Raw genomic sequence first — 23,838 nt, 5'->3', positions numbered from 1 at the left:
TTTTTCCCCACCCATCTCCTTGAGTTGGTCTTGGTGTATTGACTCATGATTTCTTTAATTTTTAAAACTCTACAACCAAACTTGTTAACTTTTGTATCAGCCAGCAACATAATTCCCCTTGTAGGCCAGCCAGTCTGTTGAGTTCATGACCTAAAGTTCCTCTTTCACTGAAGAAATGTCTCTTAACACGCTTGTTCACTGTTTGGTTCTGTATTTCAGAAGGAAATCTGTTTATTTCCAGTGTGTTCAATTTTTAAAAAAATTTTAATATTTTATTTTAATTTTTCCAAGACCCTTGTGTTTAATCTTTCTCTTGCATTTTCATTATGGGGAGGATATAAAATGGGATCAGTGTGAATGGGTGCCTGATGGTCTGCATGTCCTTAGTTGTCCGAGTGCCTGCTTCTGTGCTGTTTGATGCCATGAAAAGCTTGGTTTCAATTTTGGATGTTTTTTGAATATTTTATTTAAACTTTTTGCCATACATGTAATTAATTAATCATTATACAGTAGAATAAGTGTTTAAATTGAACATGATGGTTATAACCCCTCCCCTTCTCTCCCTTTCCCAACCCCTTACACCCCCCTCCATAAAGAATAATATATGTATATAAAGAATTATATATAGTATTAAAAAGAAGAATAAAAGGAACATTTCTACATATTTATACCTAAAATTTGTGTATGCAGGGTCCAAATTCACAAAAATATAGAATATTTATTTCTCAAATTGTATGTAATTTTCTCCAAATGGATACAGCTTTGAATTTCTGCAATCCATCTACCCATATCTAAAAATGAGTTTGATTTCCAAGTCACTGCAATACATTTCCTTGCTACTGCCAGTGCTATTTTAACAAATTTCATTTGATATATTGACAATTTTAATTTGGGTTTTGTTTAATCTATATTTCATAATAGAAATAAATCTGGATTTAATGGAAATACTGTACCTGTAACTTGTTCTAAAAATTTTTGTAGATCCACCCTAAAAGGTTTTACCATATTTAAAATGGCCGAGGCATTGGACAAATATTTTGTGTCAGTCTTCACGGTGGAAGACACGTCCAGCTTGCCCAAGTGCGGAGTTAAGGATGCGAATGTTGGGGAAGGCCTTGATAAAATAGTTGTTACAAAGGAAGTAGAGATGGAGAAACTAATGGGACTAAAGCCAGACAAATCACCTGGTCCTGATGATGTGCATCCAAGGGTTCTGAAGGAAATGGCAGAAGTTATAGTTGATGCGTTGGTGGTCATATTCCAAAATTCCTTGGATTCTGGGCAGGTCCCGGCAGACTGGAAGGCAGCAAATGTCACGCCACTTTTTAAGAAGGGATGTAGACAGAAGACTGGAAATTATCGGCCATTAGCTTGACGTCCGTAGTTGGAAAAATGCTTGAAGCCGTCATTAAAGATGAAATAGTGAAACTTTTGGAACATAAGGGTTCAATCAGGCAGACTGTTTTAGAAAGGGAAGACAAACTTGCTAGGATTCTTTGAGGATGTAATGGGTGCGGTGGATAGAGGGGAACAGGTTGATGTTGTATATTTGGATTTCCAGAAAGCGTTTGATAAGGTGCCGCACAAGAGACTTATCAGTAAATTACAGGAAAGTGGAGTCCGGGTAAGTATATTGGCATGGATCGAAAATTGGTTGTCTGACAGGAGGCAGAGAGTCGGGATAAGTGGGAGTTTTTCAGGTTGGCAGAGAGTGGTAAGTGGGGTGCCGCAGGGGTCGGTGCTAGGCCCACAACTGTTCATCATTTACATTGATGACTTGGAGGAGGGGACAAAATGTGGTGTAGCCAAGTTTGTGGATGACACCAAATTGAGTGGAAGAACAAATTGTAATGAGGATGTGGAGAGTCTGCAGAGGGATATAGTTAAGCTGGATGAGTGGGCAAAGGTCTGGAAAATGGAGTACAATGTTAGTAAGTGTGCGGTTATCCACTTTGGCAAGAAAAATAAAAGAGCTGAATATAATTTAAAGGGTGAAAAACTACAGCATGCTGTTGTGCAGAGGGACTTGGGAGTGCTTGTTCATGAATCGCAAAAAGTTAGGTTGCAGGTGCAGCAGGTTATTAAGAAGGCAAATGGAATGTTGGCATTCATCGCTAGAGGAATTGAATTCAGGAGTAGTGTTAGGTCTGCTTTGTTCATGAATGAGTGAGTCAGACACCAGACTGAGTCGAAATCAAGGTTCTTTGTTCTTTATTACCGGATTGTAACACTTGCAACTAACAGTGTTAGTTGGAGAAGGCGCATTCTGCCGTTATCAGCAAGTGGTGTTTTTTTATACCTCAGGATACGTACTTAGTAAATTATCATACCATTACATTGTCCAATGAATAAACTGTTGCTATCCTTCTCTGTTAGTCTGCTGCACATCATTCTTGTTAGTGCAAAGCTTATCTTGAGTGTACAAGGTCACATCTGCATTCTGTTACTCCTTAGTACTGGGTGACTCCTTCTCCGGTCCCATCTCATGATGTTTTTACCTTACAGTAGGGAGGTAATGTTGCAACTGTATAAGGTACTGTTGAGACCACACCTGGAGTACTGTGTCCAGTTCTGGTCTCCATATTTGAGGAAGGATATACTGGCTTTGGAGACGGTCCAGAGGAAGTTTACTAGGTTGATCCCTGGGATGAAGGGGTTGACTTATCATGAAAGATTAAATCATCTAGGATTGTATTCGCTTGAGTTCAGAAGAATGAGAGGAAATCTTATAGAAACATATAGAATTATGAAGGGTATGGATAGGATAGATGTAGGAAGGTTTTTTGAGCTGGCCGGGGAAACTAAAATGAGAGGACTCAGTCTCAAGATTCGGGGGAGTAGATTTAGGACAGAGATGAGAAAAAATAGTTTTTCCCAGAGAGTAGTGAATGTTTGGAATTCTCTATCCAGGAAAGTGGTTGAGGCTGCTTCATTAAACATATTTAAAATTCGGTTAGATAAATTTTTACATGATAAAGGAATGAGGGGATATGGGGAGAAGGCAGGTAGGTGGAGTTAGGTTATAAATTAGATCAGCCATGATCTTACTGAATGGCGGAGCAGGCTCGATGGGCCATTTTTGGCCTACTCCTGTTCCTACTTCCTATGTTCCTATGACCAAGTTGAATGCAGGAAAGTGCCTATCTCTTCACCACACCTAAAACATTGATCTGATAAATCTGATTTCATTCTATTCCATTTTTGAGGTATTAAATATAGCTGATGTAAATAATTGTATCTTGCTTTAATATCATGCTATCTTGACAGAGATCAAACCATTGTTACACATCAATTATAATATTCAGATCCAGCTCCTATTTCTGTCTAAATTTATGTAATCCCTGTTTTGTAGTTCCTTTTTGAAAGATGTATTGCAGAAGTAAATTTTTGGAATCTCCTCTCCTAATAAGAGTTTCCACCCCACTACAGATAGGTAAACACTTTTTCACTCACATTGTCCCTTGGTACTTTCGTACCCTCTCTCTGAAAAGTTGGATCTTAAATGTTCCCCTTTTCTACCAACAAGTGTACTTGTGCCAACTAAAATTATTTAAAGTGTTTTATGTATTAAACTTGGAATGAAGGACCCCACCTGCCCTGCCTACAAAGACAGGCCCAAACATTTTACCCAACTCTGAGTGGACTTGCCTTCCCAGGCTGAGAACATCCCAAAGTGCTTTAGATTTAGTTATGGCACTTTATACAGTGTTGTACTTTTGAAGAATAACAGTTATTATGTCACCAACGAGCCTGCAGCAGACGTGGACATACCCCTCCATAAATCTTCGTCCGCGAAGCCAAGCCAAAGAAAGAAAGAAAGAAATATGATTGTGATTAGACACTCTGTTTTGGCAATATTGGTTGAGGGAAACCAGGATACATCATCTGTCTTCAAAAAAATACCCTGTGTTATGATGCATCTGTCTGTCAGGAGATGGAAACCAGTTCATGTCTAATTGAAGAAATAATGCCACCTGCTGTGTGGCACTCCCTCAATGCCTTGAGTTCTGAGCTCATCACTTATACCCACTCTCTCTTTATTACTTTTTTTTTACAATGTAGGAGGAGACCATTTGCGCTTTTTATACAGCCCACTTTGTTCCTGGATGTTTGCAGCTTTTTTTAAAACATGCCTTCTATGTAAAAGGCACCGACACGGAATGGGGGGATGGTGGAGGGAGAGGAGTCATTCCAGTCCTAGTTTTTAAACAGCAGCAGAGGTAGTAACGGTGCTGGAATTCTGTCTGTGTAAAAGGGCCGGTCCAGCATTCAGGGACCAACTTGGGTAAGGAATACAATGTTGTGATGATGTATGTGACCTGTCAGCAGGAAATTTGAAAATTTTAAAGCAGTAGGCATAGTTACGATGCCTGTGAATGGTGGGGAGGGAATAAAGAGATCCTTACCCTCCGAGCTGAGGAATAAATTAGGCGACATATTATGGAAAAGGTAAAGGATGACCCAATATTGGAAAGGCTTTGCTCGGGACAAGCAAGTTGAAAAGCCTGCAAAAAATATGCCATCAGTGAATGATCATAACAGCGTGAGTGGTAGAGGGTGTTTGGACTGGACATATTTTGATCTGTGCTATTCCATTTTGAGCACAAGTCACTCTGCAAACCTGGTTGGTCTTCTGAGCAACATGACAGATCCATCTTCTCCCAAGACTGTTTCAGCTGTGTCTCCCTCCTCCAGCAGCAGTGCTGATGCCGGAGTCCCTAGCAGCTTGGACATAGAGGCCAGCAATAAAAACGGTGAATCTGCGCCTGGCGATCAACCAGGTAAAAACTTATTTTTTTCCATGATTAACATTTTTTGAGTAAGTGTTTGCCCCTAAAGAGCAGTCTTGCTAATGTCACTTGTGTCCTATTGTTCCTTAGGATGCCAACCACCTCTAAAAGCAGACACCAACCAAACCCCAGGTGGTGACGAGTGATGAAGGACTGTGAGAGGGAGCATCTTTGATGGGAAGTGCAGAGGGCCCATGAGAAGCAGTTGAGGAAAGAGGTGGAGATGGCAGCACGGGAGGCCAATAGATGTGAGCGGGCAGATGAAATGAATGGGTTCAGTAACGTTGTCAAGGATTTTTAGTATGAGATGCAGAACCAGGCCTCGCTCGTGTAGGAAATGAATGCACTCATGATATCTGCATGACTGCACCTTGCTCCCAGGGTACTGCAACAAACTCCCACACAACAGTACCGCACTCCTGCACCCCACAGCCAGTATTACTCTCTGCCACTACAGCTGAGTGACAACATCCACCACACTGATGGTGTATATGAGTCATTTCAACCACCTTCTTCTTCCAGCTGCTGTACTGATGTGACAGTTGTCCGCACTCTGTTGTGCCTTATTACTTTTGCCCATCTTATTGGTGTTCTGTTTATTTGCACAGTTGTAAATAGTTATACACGATTGAATTAAACCTTTTTTTTAAATCGTGGTTTACATTTCCTGTTCACTCCATTTCTCTGAAATGCACAATATACATTTACTAAAAGCGGTTATTTGCTTGTTTAAATTGCTTACAGAAGGGATAAAATTGCCTCATGCATCGCCTTGTGACTGTGTGCTTGTACACCATGATAAGCCACTTGATCAGGCTCCTCAAGGAGATTGGGTAGCTCAGTGTTCCACTCTGGCAAGAAGTGTTCCTTGTTGATTTTACATTCTTTGTGTAGAACCCAAAAGACAACAACAATGTCTAATGCAAAAGTGGTACAAATATCAAGTCATTTCGCCAGGCACCTCCAGTGACCTTTGAGACGTCCAAAAGCAGTTTCTACCTCCATGCTTGACGAACTCAAATGGTAGTTAAAGCTTCACTGCCATTGATTGAGTGCGAGGTAGTTAACCACTTCCTGAGGGGTAAGCTGGGTCTCTGATTAGATGCACGGGGTTTTCCACTGCGTTAACAGTTTTGGATTTCTGTAGATGTATAAATACTTTAATGAACTGATTGTGATTTCAGAAGTGGCATAATGTTTTCTTGTGGCCATTTTACAATAACAGGATTGAACCTGACTCTTGTCATAAGTTTCATTTGAGGTAGACGCAGTTAGCCATTCCTTCAGTTTAACCATATATTTCAGTCTTTGTATTCGATTTGGTTACATGTGACAAAAAAAAAACATGATTGATCCACACATGCATCACTGTACAGTGGAGTACATAAACTTACTTCACGTGGGAAGAGGTATCTATCTTGATCTTTGGCTTTTTGTAGATGGACGAGTTGGCTAAAACTTCAGCATCATGTGTGCAAACAGGCCAACCCACATACACATCTGTGAAGCTGGAACAACAAAATTTGTGTTTAGATCAACATATGAAATACATTAATTGATAAAAGACAAATAATTATAACTCAGTCTATGATCCTTACCAGTAGTTGTGGTCTACAACAGTTTTAAGAACAATGGTGTGCCACCCTTTCCAATTGTAGTAGGCTGGTGTGCCTTCATGGGTGGTGGGGGTATGATGGGAATATGTGCCATCAATGGCACCAGCACACTGGATACCCCTGTTCTCTGGGGTGCAGTGCTGCCGGAAGTCACAGGAGTGCTGCTCTGGCACCTCCTTTTTGCAATTTTTGGTGAGCTCCAGCACCAAAAAAAATTAGCACTGGACCCCTGCCCCTTCTGCAAACCATCCATTGTCTCCAAAGATGAACTCCACTCAGCAGGTCAACAAAACATTTAAATAGGGCCTTCTTCAAAGAATGAACACACACACACTTTTCATTCGGGGTAGCATACCATCACACAGGTTCTAGAGATTGTCACCGATTTGTTGTCTTGTGGCTCAACGAATTCCAATATAAGTCAAAAATATTCCGAGACATACGAAAGTGACTTCCCCACTCAACTTCATCAAAATTGTTGAAGACATTAGACTGGAATATGGGTCTGTATGGTCTGTCTCTCCTCGACATCATTATATCCAAGATCAGCAGAAATGGACTCTCAAGAACGAAATGTCTCCGTCTACAGCGTCTTAAGTTCCTCGTGCCCTTCTGCCTCAAACCGTTCCCTGCTTCTCCTCAGTTTCTCCTCCAACGTATTTCTGATTGCACCAACACGTTGCTCACCTGAATCCGTCCATTCTAAAGTTGTGTACGAAGCGCAGCAAATTTTCTTGCATTTGAAGAGTGGCATACATGTTCACAGCTAGTAGCATTAGCACGTCAAATTCAACTGCCATTGTGTAGAAAGCTACATCTGATGCCTATGTTATACATCACACAAGACATTGATGCAGTTGAGTTACACGTCCTGCCTCTTTTGCTCCCTAAAATGCTGGCTTGCTGTATAAAAAGACACAGCGACCAGGCATTACGCTGGCTTTGTTCAGTTCAGCGTAAATGACCAAAGCCGGCTTAATGCCCGGTTTTCCTTGTGGCAGTATTGTGGAATTTCTGTGAATGTTTAAAAAAAAACACACTGTGTGCTCACAGCATAACCCCAATCCTCTATTTACCTGTAACTTATTCTCCAAAACATGCACGCCGATTCCCCTAATATGCACCTACACTGGGGTCAAATGACCCAACAGCCAACGCGTCTTTGGGTTTAGGTCACAGGAAAAACAAACTCCACATATTCAGCTTTGAAGATTGGGATCTAAAACAGGTCACTGGTGGTGAGACGCTGTGGCATTACCTACTTGATCACCTGGCACATTTCAGAAGATAAACCAACCCCTCTTTCAGCTTTTCTTTTGTGCAGTAGGGGTCTCCTCCACCTACTAACAGCATTCTGACTGAGAAGAGAAAGTGCCCCCGGGCTTTTGAAGAATCGTGTTTGTGCTTTTGAAGAATTGAAGAAGTAGTTGTATCTCCCTTGAGCATGTTAACTGCCCACCCTACACTGTGGAAACCATAATTCAAGTTTACTTTAATATTTTGTTCTGGAAGAGGTTGAGTTAAGGAGAAGATGACCGATCAAAGAACTTCAATTATGTTGTCGCATTCAAACACTTTGTCCTAAGCCATATATGAAGGGCCATCTTGGCACTTTTAAGGGATGAGACCATTCAGTAGATAAAACCATTCATGACAAGATATTGGTGGGAAACTACATTTTAAAAACTGAAAAATTCCCAGTATTTACAGTTCAATTATTGACCCATGCTAACTCCAAATTGACATGAAATGCAGCAGGTAAACAGAGGCACGGTTGGCATAGCAGTGAGTGTAACGCCATTACAGCGCCAGCGATTGGGACCGGGATTCAAATCCCACACTGTCTGTGCGTACGATCTACTTGTGTCTGTGTGGATTTTCCCTGGGGGCTCTGGTTTCCTCCCACTGTTCGAAACGTGCTGGCCGTTCTTGGCCAATTGGGTGTAATTGGGCAGCATGGACTTGTGACCGGAAAGACCTGCATTTGTATTTCTAAATTTAAATTTAATATTGAATTTAAAGACCATTCTTGCATGTTTACATGCAAGACCATCTCAAAACTTATGCAGTTTGCACATTGATGTGAATCTAGTAGCTCTGTAGATAAACCACAGGAGGTCATACAAACTTTTCTGTAACTCAGTCTAACTCTGCTGTTGAGATTCAGTATGCTTGTGTTCAGGCTGTGCTGCCTAGGTTCTAAGCATTCTGGCATGTTAGTTTTTTGGGTCATTTTGAGTTAGTTACTGCATGAGAACATTCTCTTCAGCACAGCAACTCCTCTACCATCAGCTATCAAATTACATGAACCTGACATTGTTTTATTTTCCCCACATTCTCAACAACTCCTCCCCTCCCACCCCAGATCCTATGCACACTTACGCACTCGTGTATTTTACAGTGGCTAACCTACCTGCACATCCTCGAGTTAAGGGGAAACTGGAGCACTCAGATGAAACTTGTGGATACAGGGAGAATGTGCAAATACCACGTGGACAAGCAAACACCTGAGATTAGAGAGAACTGTGAGGCAGCGGCTGTTCTAGCTGGGACCGTGGACCACATGCCATCTTCTGTTAAGCCTTCTTTTAATGTAGATTCAGGTAGTCGCTCTTTCCTGCAGGAATTGCTACATTTGAGGTGAGAGAGTAGAAACCTCTTGACATTCTCAGGCTCACAGCGTGAAGGTTTTGGAAGTGTAATCGCATACTCTCTGTCACTTATTTTTGCAACTAATGTTTGAGCTGTGGGTAAGCATTCTCTCACTGACAGGTTGATCTTGCAAGTTGTCACCAGTTCTCTATTAAGGACACAAAATTCCTGGAAGAATTTTGACAGCTCTCGCGGCATCCTTGGGGGTAAAGATAGATGACCAACATTTCGGGCCTGAGCCCTTTATCAATGTATGAACAAAAAGCAGGAGGGTGCCAGAATAAAAAAAGGTTGAGGGAGAAGGGAAGAAAGGTCAGGGGGAGGAGCACAGGATAAAAGGCAAAAGGCCATAATTGGACATGGATAGGAGTCAATTAATCAATGGAGGGGGTGGCTCTGTGAATGAAGAAGGCAGAAGACATGGGGGTGGGAGTGGAAAGGGAGCTTTGTAGTCAGAGTGCAGGTATTCCACAAAAGTTGCTTTGTTCTATGCTCAGTTTCACCAATTTCTCCATCTGAATTTTTATTCTGTTAAATTTCAAGTGTGTGCAAACAAACTGACAATTATACCAGGATCTCCAGGGTTCAATTACAAGTTTGTATAAACTGGGCTTGTACTCCCTCCAATGTAAATGACCTAATTGAAGTATTTAAAATGCTACAAGGCTTCAGATGGAAAAGTGCAAAGGAACTCTGGTGGGACAATCAAGAATGAGGGGACGGAGTAGAGAAAATTGAGCCATGCCATAATATTAAATAGCTCTGAAGAATGTGGAGTTTTGAAGGTTCCCCTAACAAAAGGCATTGGAAGTTGAAGTCTTTTGACTATGGTCTGAATTGATTATTGTTGGGTTAGAAAAGTGAGCTAGAGTGGATGAAAGGAGTTGATGCTATGATCTAATTCTAAACTAACTAGTGGAGTAAGATGCACATTTAGAATTATTGAGTCATACAGGATATTGGGATGGCCTTCACATTTAGATATGTTTTTGTACTTTGATTGGAAATGCATGGAGAGGTGCAGCCTAATGCAGGCAGATGAGATCAGTGCAGATAGTTGACAGGGTAGTCCATAGGATCCATTTCTATCATGCACATTTCTATGACTTTATTCTTCAAAGCACAATCTCGAGAATAGCAAAATGTGGATACCATTGACAAATTTGTCAGACTGTTTGAATTATTCCTTAAAGAGCTGAAAGAAGGACCATATAAATATTTACTGTTTTTCTTGTTGAACCCCTGGCTCCTTAGTGTTGAGGAGAGAGAAGTGCTTGGGTTGGAGGGAACATGAGGCTACTTAACAGGACAAGAGCCCATGGAATAACAGGACACACATTAGCATGGATAGAGCATTGGCTGATTGCCAGGAAGCAGAGTCTGAATACAGAGATTGTACTCTGGTTGGCTGACAGTTCCTAATAGTGTTTCATGGGGTTCGGGGTTGGGGCCACTTCTTTTTCCTTTCACGTTGAATCGAATTCAAGAGCAGGGATGTCATGTAAGGCACTAGTGCAATCTCACTTGAAGTATTGCGAACAATTTTCGGCTCATCACTTAAGAAAGAATGTGCTGACGTTGGAGAGGGTTCAGGATGATTCCGGGATTGAAAGGTTTATCATATGAGGAGTGTTTGACAGCTCTTGGCCTGTACTTGTTGAAATTTAGGAGAATTATTGGGGGGGGGGGGTGGAATTCATTGAAACATTTTGAATGCTGAAAGATGTGGGAAGAGTAGATGTAGAAAGGGGGGGAGAGTCTAGGAAAAGAGGGTGCAACTTCAGTATTGAAGGGGGTCTGCTTAGAACAGAGAAGCAGAGGAATTTCTTCACCCCGAGAGTGGTAAATCTGTGGAATTTGTTGCCACAGGTTTTTGTGCCACTACTCTGCATTCTTCAGAAATGTCACGTGTCTTCGAATCTGCATTTATTTCTGCATTTATCTCCTCTATGCTTAATTATTTCATAGTCCCATGAGCAGGCTCTATTTGTTAGTTGATTCTTATCACGTTTAGCAAAATACAGTGAGAGAGTCTTTTTTGTGAGCAGACCAGCTAGGCAACCCATACATAGGACAGCAATTAAAAGCCATGAAGAGTGGGAAGGGGGAGAGATCAGTTAGTACAGAGCCAAGAAAACATTATTTTACTAGTGTGAGGTATTATTCAGGAATGATGCACCAAATTGTCATAATTTGTTGTCCTGAAGAATGGCAGGGAAGTAATAATTCTACATTTGGCATTTGTGTTCTGTTTACTCTTTTTGAAGAAAATGGCACTTGGTTTTTACCTGACTGTGATCATGTCCACCTTCCAATCAGAAGGATCTGCAAGGCAGATGTGTGAGCATGGTCACAGTCAGAGACCATAAAATTAGGGATCATGTTTTGTCTGTGGCTTTAACAGAATGCTTGATGATGTAGGTTGTGGGCAGATATGAAGATGTCGACTGAGATTCAGGGCTGGTGGGAGTAGTCTGGAGGTAAAAATCTCAGGGAAATAGTTGAGGGAAAGCCTGTCAGCAGAGTGTGGTTGAAACCTGCTTCGGACATTACAGGGAAGTTTGCGGATACTTAAATAGATGTTATGATGCTCAGTTTACAGAACTGGATACGTGAACAGGCTAGCGATTTATTTCAATGCAGGGTTTTTCTGGGCAATTAATTCGGTAAAAAACAAAATATTGTAGAATTATAAAGTTTTAAAAAATGGAGCTTTGTGGCTATTCATTATCCATGATTCATAGATCCATTCATAGTGCCTCATATGATCCATAAATGTTTGCACTATGAGCCTGCTGCAATATCACCGAATTTCCTGCCTTGATTGTGACAATAAATTCTGATTCTGACAGTGGGATCTGTAGGCTGGCAGACTGTAGGCTTTGCAATGGGATCCGTAGACTGGCATCAGAAAATACCAGAAGCACTCAGGTGAAGGATCTCTCATCAGAACATGAGCAACCTTTTAGTTCTCAAGAGTTAATGAAGTACTCCCCAAATAGACTTTGTATATTCGAAAACCTAGAAGCCAATTTGTTCAGAGGACGCCGCTGTAAACAATGTGATGATGGCCAGGTAATTCGTTGAGTGAAAAATAAATATTGGCCATGACATTTGGGGGAAAGACACTGCCACAGATCACCAAGAAATCTTTTGTGTCTACCTGGGAGAGTGGCCATGTTTTGGTCAGATAGCTGATCCATAAGATAGAGCTCTTTACCCTCAGTACCACACAGAGAACTTAGATCATTGTGCTAGAGTTTCTGGAGTGGGATTTGAAATGACAACCTGCTGACTGAGGTGAGAGCACTAGGTGTTGGAGTGATACCTGTTGTATTGAAGCAGAACACTGAGCACTGGTTGGGAATGTGAGTGGGGTAACTGCTTGCAGAACTCTCCACTCAAAACCAATCCTGCACCTTTCAACTCTCCTGGTTCTTCCCTTATTACATCCTGAAATCCTGCTGCAAGGGTATAATTTCATCTTCCTTTCATTCATCCTCCTTCGCCCCTCTCTCGATGCCTGTACAAGTCTTGTTTCATCAGACAAAAGCGTGCTGTAGAAATGAAGGGTGAATGCTCCCTTGGCAGCAGCTAACTCTAACTGGTACTTAGTGTGGCTAATTGCTGTGTGAGCAGCTTTTGTCACCCAAGGCACTGTGACTCAAAGGAGGGCATTGTCTGGAACAATCGTCCATCACTACTGCTGTCTTCTCCCCTTGGACACCATTGTCTTGCTTGTGTGGTTTAGTCACATTTAGGCCACTTGTGTACCAGCTTACAGAAAGGGTGAGGCTGTGAGAGGGGAGCCTTTGTCCCACTGGAGTGAAGCTAACACTCCCAGTGCCAGTACAGAGAGTGTGTTACACCGAAGGACGTGTCTCTGCTTTCGACTGAGATAATAAAACAAGGTCCCAACAACTGTCTCTCCTGGGTGTCGAAGATTGCTTGCCACTATGTCAAAGGGTGTTCTGCTCAGTAATTATCCCTCAACCAATATCATTAACAATGCCGTTGATGAGATCAGACTGCAGAAATGGTGCACCAAATCACTTGATTTACAGGAATTAAGGTTGCAAATTATTTTGGAACGACAAGGTCTTTTTTTTAAAATTACTAAATAAATGCAAACCTCCCTTTTGAATTGCAATCCCTAGTCTGCGATGCTGGAAGGGCTCCCAGCAGGTGGACTGAGTTGTTCCATGAATCTTTAGACATTAAAGATAATTTTAATCAAGTATTTTGTTCCTTTGATGTACTTCCAGATCGTCCTTTCATTTTTGATTTTCAAGACTTTCTTCCCCCACATGCTGAATTCTTCCAGCAGATAGTGTTTATTTTTGCTCTGGATTCCAGCATCCGTGGCCTCTTTTGTCTCTACTCCGATCTTAAAATTAATTTGGATCTTCGCCATTCTAACAGTTTAAAAACAGAGGGATGTGCTTTTCGGTCATTCTTTCCACCCCCCCCAAATGATCATGATTGTTTCTTTGAGCTCGGGTTCTGTTGAATGTGCTTGTGGGTCACCAGTCTGGTACTGCAATTGTTCTTCCAGGAGATGAGTCATTAATCCTGCCATAAGTAGTGTTGTGGAATCTTCATTGGGAGAAGTGGAGGAAGGGAAGAAGACCTGCATTTACAAATGATCTGGGTCTCCCCAACACAACCTCAGGTGTAATGATTTAGGAAATTTTGTTGCCAGTTTGCGAGTGGATTATCCGAACCACCTTCACCTCGGTCAAGCGTGCTCTCCCAAATCTTAAAGTTCTCTCAGATTAAGGTGCAAGAAGCACCACTTGCTCCATTTGCCCTCGATTAGATGATGGCCTTCTTCCTAGCCCACTGATGCTGCAGGAAAATGCACAGGATGTGACTGGGCTTTCCAGTAATCATAGGAATAAAAATGTGCAGGATGGCTGGGCTTAACGTTGATGAGGAAACAAAGGACGAGCAGTAATGCAAATTCTTGCAATGTTCAGAACTGTCCTTCTAATAGAATTGGTTCCCTCAATCCGTACAATCTATATGCATCTTTAACATTGTAACTTGACCATTGGACTCAGGTTAAGAATATTGAAAATAAACTGTGTACTTGGTGGCCTGGTTTAAAAATGCCAGACTTTTTCCCCAAAAGGACATCTGTTCACCATAAGACTCGTGCTTATTGTTACCAAGACTTTAATCATTTCAGTTTAAATTTTTCATCTTCCTTGTGCCTGTATCAATGGATCATTGAATAAATATAGAATTTTTAAAATATAAGGTGAGGCTTCGTAATAGTCATACAATTAACAAATTAGTCTCATGGTTAACTAATGTCTTTCAGGGAATAGACTTTTATTGCAAAATCATTTTTTTGTGCTTTGACTGCATCAGTGAATATTTCCATATCCTTTTGTATTTTACTCCCTTGCCTAATAATTTATGCATATTAGTATATTCTGTGTATCTCTACATCTGCAGCAAGCAAGCAAAATTTTCAGTGCCTTTGTACATTATATTGAAGTCTATGACAATAAGCTCTCATCATCAACATCAGAAAGTATGGCTGCCTGGCCCACATGCGACTCCTTATCCATGAATGTGTTCAGGGATGGAGAACGAATGCTGGCATTGTCAACATTGTCCATGTCCTGCCAATGAATGGTCAAATAATGAGGCCTTTTTCCTCAGTCACTCACAGGATGTGGATATTGAAGTGATCATTCCTATCTTGTTACAATCCATTTCTCATGGGATTAGCTCTCCACCATCCTCCATCTTTTCTCTGGCCACGATATCATCGTATGATGTAGATTTCAGTGATGTTTGTCCAGCAGTTTTTATATCTGTCTCAATACTCAACTCTGCACCTCCTCCACCTATCCTCCCCCCTCCATTTCTTCCAAATCTATACAGTCACTCTTTGCTCAAGTTTAGACTTTGAGTTGGCTATTTTGGGAACAACAATGAAACAATTGTCCATCTGCAGCAGACAAAAGATGCATTGAAAACGAGCTCTAGCACAAGCGAAGCACACTGGTGGGTGAACAGCTGCTGGTTGAAATGGAGCTTGAAAGGGTTAAGGGGAATACACAATTAACAAAAAATTGACACCCTGCAAAGGTAATAACCTCTTAGGCAATCTAAATATCTGTTGGATGAGACATTAATAATTAGGCCCTGTCTTCTGTCAGATGGATACAAGAGCCCCCCATGCAAAATTGATTGTTGTCAATATTTAACGTGTAGATAAAAATAAGGTGGTCAGAGCAATGGCAGATGGTATTTAAAGAGTGCAAGGCAATGCATTTTTTGAGGGCTAATAGGGTAGAAAGAATGAAGAGTAGGGACCTGGGGAGCATTGAGGAATGGAGAGATGGCTCTGTACAAGTCCAAGGATCTCTGAAAGTGGCAGCACAGTTGGGTGTGGTGGTGAAAAAAGCATTGGCCCTTCATTATCTGAGCATGGAGGTAATTTGCCATTTTATAAAACATTGGTGAGGACCGAGCTGGAGTACTGTAAGCAATATAAACACAATCCTGGAGGAACTCAGCAGGTCAAAGGGTGTACTTTATATTCAGAGATAAAGGTACAGCCCTTAATCAAGGTATGAGCAAAATGTTGGCAGGTGACTGAATAAAATGGTGGGGGGGTGGGGTGGAAGGAGCACAGGCCCTCAGGCAATTGGTAATAGGAGGATAAGGAAGGGAGGGCATAAGAGAAAACTGTGGAAGCGGGGGATGGCGCTGCAAATGGAGAGGGAAGGAGCTAGAGGAAAGGAGACAGGGGGATGGGGAAGAGAAGGAGAATGGGGAGTAGTCAATGACATCTGGTTGGAGAGTGCCCAGACAAAATATTAGGTGTTGCCCCATGAATTTACCAGATGGCCCTGGTTTGGCAATGGACAGACACATTGGTGAATTTAAATTGTTGGCCACTAGAAGATCCCTGATATTGATGCGGATAGAGCAAAGGTACTCAGCGAAGTGACCTCCCAGTCTAGTTTTTCTGATGTAGAGAAGGCCACAACAGGAGCAAATACACAAGTGAAGAATGGTGAGGGAGGAGGTGTGGCACAAGTGCAGCACTTCCTGCAGCTGCAGGCAAGGTGCCAAGGGGCGATTAATGGGAAGGGATGAGTAGATGAAGGAGTCATGGAGCGAGTGGTCCCTGCATAAGGATGAGAAGGGAAGGTGTTTCTAGTGCTGAGATCATGTAGGTAATGGAAATTGTGGAGGTTAATATGTTGGATGCGGAGACTGGTGGGGTGGTAGGTGAAGGAGAATGCTGTTGTTGCATCTAGGGCAGAAGGATTCAGGGCAGATGTGTGGAAAAGTGGAGGAGATGTGGATAGGAGCAGTGGTAGAAGGAAAGCCACATTTTTCTTTTGTAAATGGAGGACCCTTCTGATGATCTTGGGAGCAGATGTCAGAGATGGAGAAATTTGAGAGAAAGGAATGTATTCCTTGCAGTGGACTGGGTATGAAGAAGTGTAGTCTTGATGTTCTTTGGTGTGGTCCTCAAAGGGATCAGTAAGTGGAGGTGTCTGAGAGCTGTTGTGTGGCCTCTGCAAAGTAGAGGTCACTGTGCCAGACCACCCTTGACTGCGGGCAGCTGGCCAGGATGAGATGACAAGAGGAGGAAGAAGGCTTAAAGCAGGAGAAAGGGCCTCCAGTGAGGTGTGAAGAATCATGATTGAAGAAGTGAGCTCGGAGACACAACGGAAGAAGGATGTTGGCATCATGGTGTGCACGGAACTCAGTGAAGTGTGGGCAAAGGGGGATGAAGGTGAGGCATCTCGTGTCTGAGAGGAGAAGGTCCGAGGGGATGGTAAAGACTAAGTGGGGGTCAGAGTGGGAATCAGTGTGGTAGAGGGAGGAGGACGGGGTGGGGATCAGTTCTGGTTGTCACATAATGTATGAGAGAGGGAACAGAGGAGATTCAACAGGATTTTGCCCGGTATAGAGTGTTTCAGTTTGAGATAAGACTTGATTTGTTTTTCATGAAATGGAGAAGGCTGAGGAGTGATCAGATAAGAGAATATAAAATTAAAGGCTGCGGTAGAATAGATAGTGCGAGACCTAATTCCATTGCAGATGTACAGAATGCAAAACTAGACGGTAAAGGATGAGAGCAAGGCAGAAGAAGTTTGGCGGAGACCTAGGAAGAATTTCTTTTCAGGGTAGTGAGATTGAAGACTGTGTCTAGAAGTCTTGCTTGGTATTGTGTTAAGATTATAGAGGTGCAATAAAAGATAGCAGCGTGCTGGAGTATTTGCATACAAATCTCTCTCTTGACCATGGAGTGCTGTCTTGTTTGTTGCCCAGAGTTACTGAAAGATTTAATGATCCATTAATGCTGATTTCTCTCGCCCACCTTGACAGCAGAATTCTTGTTTCAATGATTATCATTATGCCCGAGAAAATCTAGTTCTGCCAGACAATGATGGTGGGAACTGCTACCTCTGCAATGGAGCAGGCATCTCTGACACGACCTTTGTTTGGACACCCTCTTGTTGCAAGCTTTTCAGTGCTGACCTCCGCTGCAATGATGTCTGGTTGGAGAGTGCCCAGACAAAATATTAGGTGTTGCCCCATGAATTTACCAGGTGGCCCTGGTTTGGCAATGGACAGACACATTGGTGAATTTAAATTGTTGGCCACTAGAAGATCCCTGATATTGATGCGGATAGAGCAAAGGTACTCAGCGAAGTGACCTCCCAGTCTAGTTTTTCTGATGTAGAGAAGGCCACAACAGGAGCTTCCAGGCATACAGCTTGAAATCTAATAAAATCACAATTGTCCAGAATAACTTTTTATGATGCAATTGAGGGACTGCAGCAAATGTTTTAGCAGATGCTAGAAACCCATGCTACCTGACCCATTGAGTCATAAAGCACATTGAAACACTTCAAGTTAAGGGCAGTCTATTGGTGACGGTTGTTCCCTTTCATAATGTGGGTTGTATCGTGGTTAACAGTGGGAATTTTTTCCATTTTTATTGATGTTCCTTCCTTTAATATTTTATTTTTGATTTTTTTTCCCATAAATATACATAACAAAATTTTCCATTTTCAAAAAGAAATATATATCTTGCAAAACAAAGCACAACAACCCCTTCCCCCCACCCCCTTCACAGTATAAATCTGCACCGTCAGGGCTTACAGATGGGTTTAAAAAAGGAATTTCTCCACTGGGGGAGTCACATATTTTTATGATAATAGGACATTTATTTATATTTGTGCCCCTATATAATCCAAATATGGTTGTCATATTTTTATAAATATGTTATAATTGTTCTTTAGATTGTATGTGATTTTTTTTCCATAGGTATACAACTGTTAATTAGTTTATTACTTATTTCAAAAAAGTTGCCCGAAAGATAAAGCTCCTGATCATCCGTGAAGGCCATCCCGTTATCCTTGTTAGTATTTCAGTGATATCTGTCCAGAAAGATCTCACCTTGGCACACGACCACGTAGTATGTACAAATGTTCCTATTTTTGTTCCACATCTAAAGCACATTTCTGATAATTCCTATTTTAATTTATGTAATTTCTGTGGTGTGAGGTATAATAGGTGCAGGAAAGTATATTGTACTAAATCATATCTTGCATTTATAATTGATGTCATGTTATCCAAACACCAATCAGACCAGCATCCTTCCATTATTGCAACTCCCAAATCCGACTCCTCTCTCTCTCTCTCTCTTGATCTCTGTTTTCCTGGTTTTGCACTTCCATTCTGGAGATTAGGTACATCTTAGCTATAAATTTAGATGTGTTCCCCAGTCAAATTGTTCATTCCATTTCACTAATTTCAAGTGGAACTAAGTTTGGTCTCCATCTTTCTCTTAAGAATGACCTTAACTGGAGAAACCAAAAGAATGTCCTATTAGATACTCCAAATTATTTCTTAGTTGTTCAAAAGACAGAAGAGATCCTTCCCTATGGCAATCATAAACGTATCTTTTTCCTTTATCATACCATGAATTCAATATTGCCAGGTTCATAGGCAATAGCACATTTTTACATAATGGTGCCCTCAGTGATATTCCTGCTTTTTTCTTGATACATTCGTTTATTTCTTGCCATTATCTAATCTTTTTTGTTATTGACTAAACATTTCATAATAAATAAAGTCCTTCTCTATCTCCTTTTTATTGAATTCAGTCCCATTTGAATCCACAAAAGGGGACTGTTTCCTTCAAAACAAAATTATAAAAATCTTGCTTGTGCTGATAGATGATACATCTTAAAATCCAGAAGAATGAGTTCTCCAAATTTATAGTCCCATTTTAACTTTTCCTGCACAATTCTTGGTACATTGTTATTCCATAGGAATTGTCTTATACAATTATGTAATAATTTAAATAAATTTTTAGTTGGTACAATAGGCAACGATTAAAAGAGACACTGGAGTCTTGGCATTAGCTTCATTTTTATACAATTTACCATTCCTGCTAATGTAATTGGCAGATTTTTCCATTTCTGTAAATCTTTTTCTATTTTTTCTAGTAGAGGGGTATAATTAAGCTTATATAAATTATGTAAATTATTATCTGCCATTATTCTTAAGTATTTAATTCCATCTTTCTTCCATTTAAATCTACTACCTTTTCGATATCTTTCATATTCAAAGCTCTGCAATGGCATTACCTCACTTTAATCCATATTTATTTTATATCCTGATATTCTTCCATATTTTTAAAATATTGTTTGTAATCATCAATATTTGAGCTGGGTCAGACATATATAATAGCACATCATCAGCAAATAGACTAATTTTATGTTCTTCTTGTCCATCTTTGAAGCCCTTAACATCCAGATCTCTTCTTATAATCTCTGCCAGGAGTTCAATAGCTAGTATGAATAATGCTGAAGATAGAAGACACCCCTCTCTACTCAATCTACTCAAGGGAAAAATAGATGACATTTGGTTATTAGTTATAATTTTAGCTTGTGGCTTATAATAAAGAGGTTTTATCCAATTTATAAATTTTCGACCTACACCAATTTTTTCTGCATCTAAAGAAATAATTATGCTTGGATTCAACCTTGATTTTGCCATATATGTTATATTGAATAATCTACCTAAACTATTTGAAGAGTGTCTTCCAACAAATCCCACCTGATCTGGATGTATTAATTTGGTTAAATATTCACCCAATCTATTAGCTAATGCCTTTGCTAGGATTTTATAGTCCGCATTCAGAAGTGATATTGGTCTGTATGTTGAGGGTTTTAATGAGTCTCTACCTTTCTTCAGTAGCTCTGTAATTATAGCAGTTGAAAAAGTATCTGGGAGGGCTTGGGTCTCCACTGCCTAGTCTAACATATCCATCAACAGAGGGATCAACAAATCTTTAAATGGTCTGTAAAACTCAGGAGGGAACCCATCTTCCCCCGGGGTCTTATTAGCTTGCAAAGTACCCAGAGCTTTCTCTATTTCCACCCTTGCAAAAGGAATATCTAACAGAAACTTTTTCTTAATATTTTAAATTACATTGTTCATTTTAAGGTGATTTGAATTGGCTTGGAATTCTGTGAGTGGCTTTTTTATCCCATAAATATTTTTTAAAAAAATGATCAAGCAAGGAGAAGATCTCTTTGTCTGTGCCAGTCACTCACTTCATACTCAAACGCTCATTCATTCACTCTCACTCTTTAACAGGCACAGCTAAACAGTTTTTCCAGGTATATTAGGTAGCTGTTCTCAGCCCTTGAACACCACCTGCACAGATCTGTTTAATCCATAGAGCAGTAGAATTCTTTCCACTCGTGTCCCTGCAAGCCAAGTGTTGTGTATTGAAAGTAGGTGTAGTATGGATCCGAGTAAAATAGCCACTTTCCAATTAATATTATTTTCTTTTGCAAGGCTATACGGTTAGCATAGCAATTAACGACTCCATTGCTGCACCAGTGACCCAGTTTGAATCCAACACTCTTTGTAAGGAGTTTGTATGTTCTCCCTGTGTCTGTGTGGGGGTTTCTCCAAGCCCTCTGGTTTCCTCCCACCCTCCAAAACGTAAAGGGTCCGTGAGTTAATTGGGCAGCACAGGGTCGTAGACTGGATGGGTCTGTTACTGTGCTGTATCTCTAATCATTAAAGTCTTCAAAATCTAGTGGTTTTGATCTAATAAACAAGGAGAATATTTTATTTTGTTTGCCAGAAATATGCAAGATAATGAAATTTCTCTTGTTGAGAGACACTGTTTATGAAGTGAAAGTGAAGCCTGAAAGGGTAGTGGAAGCAAATTCAACAGTGAACTTCAGAAAATCAGATCAATAGTTGAAGGAAAAAATAAACTGTGAAATTGTAGCACTAGGCAGAACAAGGCTAAATGTCTTTCTCATTTAAAGAGCAGACCTCTTGCCTGTTCCTTAACATTTTGTGCACAGCACCGAGATTTCTACAATTCAGAAACTGCCCTTTGGTATTATGTCCTGGCTTTTACAATACAGGTGCAACCTAGTCCCATCTTTGGATAGCGAAGGTGAGAAATGTGCTCATTGGATACAAATCCTTTGCTTCGGGAACTGGATGTGAAGTGTTGACATGAGGCCCGGAGAAACTGGCTTCAGTGGTAATGCAGCTTTTAGAACTGCTCCCTTGCAGCATCAGAGCCTTGAGTTCAATCTGTGCTCTTTGTGTGGAAGTTGCAAGTTCGCCCCATGACTGCTTTGGTTTCCCCCAGATGTTCTGGCTTTCTCCCACATTGCAAATAAAAAGGCTGGGTGGCACTGTTCCCTCTAAGCTGTGCGCGCATGTACGCTCTGCAACCAGTCCACAAAGGAACCGAATGTGTGCACAACAGGTTAGTTACCTAAAATAATTAATAATTACTAATCTTAACTCAATATGTTGTTTGGTAGAATGCATCATACTTGTATTATATTAAAGCATGCCAATACAGTTTTATGAGAGAGAGGCTGAGTCAAAATGATCTTGAAACAATTTCAAGTTTACGTTTGCACGAGTCCACATACTTTTGGCACAGGGAAAGAATTTGTGCACACTGATTTTTGTGCACACTGACGACAGCACTAAAAATTAGAGGGAACGTTGCTTGGTAGATTAATTGGCCACTGTAAATGACCTTGTGTGAGAAAGAGAGAGAGTTGATGGGAGAATAGGGATAAATTAAAATGTGATTAATGTAGAATTAATATAAAGGGGTGATGGGTATAAACTCTGCAGTTCAAGGGCCTCTTCTGTATTCTCTCTCTCCCTCTCTCTTCTCCCCCCCCCCCCCCCCCCCCAGTTAAGAGGAGTGCAGCCTAATAAAATTGTAAAAACAATGAATTATTAATTGGCTACATTGAGTGTCCAACTATAATGGGGTTAGAGGAAGCACTCAAACCATTGAATCTTACTTGAGGAATTAAAATGGATCCACAGCTTGATTGTAGCTCCATTAAAGAAATTTGCCAAATAGACAGAATATCAGGCAGGAAAGGAAGACCTTTGCATTTGTGCATTGACAAAGGAGCCTTGTTCTCTTGCAGTCGATGGACAATTGCAATGAATGCTTCACCCTCCAGTGGGATCGGTCAGTGTCGGCTGTGTGGGGGGGGGGCCACCAGATTCCTCGCGTGTCTTTCAGGATTTCTCCCATAGCTAGTCCCACCATCAACAACTATGGTTCTCTTTGTTTCACATTGTTCCCCTTTCTGACCTGAGGCAATCTGTTTGAGAGCAGTGACCAGAGCAGTGGGTTGGTGAGTTTGAGTTGGAGCCGCGTCCACGTTGCACATTCTTTAAATCCTTATTATTTGGCATTTTGTTGTTTATTTGCACTTTGCAGGATCTAAGCAGGCCTGAACATTATTGTTTTTGGTAAGGGGCAGAGTTTACCATCACTAGGGAATACAGGGAATTGAGCCCAACCCAAAACTCTTCTCAGCTAGCATTATTCCAGTGAAAGAACCCCACCAAAACCTCCAATATCTTTATTTGGACCTACGGCACATAACTAGCAACTTATCAACTTCTGATGTTAAGCTCACTGGTTTGTAATATTTTTAATATAACTTGGAGATGCAGCAAAGAGACAGGCTGTTCCAGCCCACGAGTCCATACTGCCCAAATACACCAATCACCATACAAACCCCTATGTCTTTGGTGGGTGGGAAGAAACCAGAGCACCTGGCAGAAACCTGTGCAAACATGAGGAGAACGTAAAAAGCTCCTTGCATACAGGCGGGATTTGAATCCGGGTTGCTGGCACCTTAATAGCATTGTGCTAACTGCTACATTCACTGTGCTGCCCAATAGCTCATCAACTTTCCCATCTGTCCAGAGCATATGTTGGTCAATTGTTTGTTGGTTACAAGACCACCTGTTTGCTAGTCATGTACCCCTTTATTTTCTACCCTCTCCATCAATCCTCAGTAACTTGCAATTTCAAGTGTCCACAAAAAAATGAAGACTTGCATTTCACACACCTTTCATCATGTACCAATTTGCCTTATAACCGTTGTACTTTTAACGTAAGACAGAAAATACAGCAGGTTGTGTACCGGACGTTCCCACAGATCCCAGTGGGAATGTAATCAATTGGCTTGCTTTTAGTGACATTGTGTGAGTGATAAAATATTGTTCAAAAATAAATCATCTTCCCTGGGTCCATTAGATCTTTTGCTTTCACTGAGGGAACAGATGGGGTCTTGGTTAATGGTCCAACCAGAATTCGGCACCTCCAGCTCCACAGCACACATTCAGTACTGCATCAGGATGACAGCTTATATTTTACAAGGACCTTAAAATCGAAGCTCTTGGGTTTTGTTAAATAAAAT

The 23,838-nt window shown here is 41.0% G+C and overlaps 1 protein-coding gene and 1 long non-coding RNA gene across 12 annotated transcripts in view; one reads left to right on the top strand and one right to left on the bottom strand.

Annotated features, from left to right (window-relative positions):
- Nucleotides 1-23,838, top strand: part of LOC138755215 (myelin basic protein-like) — a 169,253-nt gene that overhangs the window by 87,246 nt on the left and 58,169 nt on the right. The window lies entirely within an intron of this gene.
- LOC138752659 (uncharacterized) lies at nt 6,073-12,575 on the bottom strand. The gene is made up of 2 exons (XR_011350811.1): nt 12,478-12,575; nt 6,073-6,298 (listed from the first exon to the last, which is right to left on the bottom strand). It is a non-coding gene; the product is annotated as an uncharacterized lncRNA (long non-coding RNA).

Source organism: Narcine bancroftii, chromosome 2 (genome assembly GCF_036971445.1).
Source record: "Narcine bancroftii isolate sNarBan1 chromosome 2, sNarBan1.hap1, whole genome shotgun sequence".
Lineage (NCBI taxonomy): Eukaryota > Metazoa > Chordata > Chondrichthyes > Torpediniformes > Narcinidae > Narcine > Narcine bancroftii.
The sequence above is the reverse complement of the archived record's forward strand: the minus strand, read 5'-3'. Positions and strand labels throughout refer to the sequence as shown.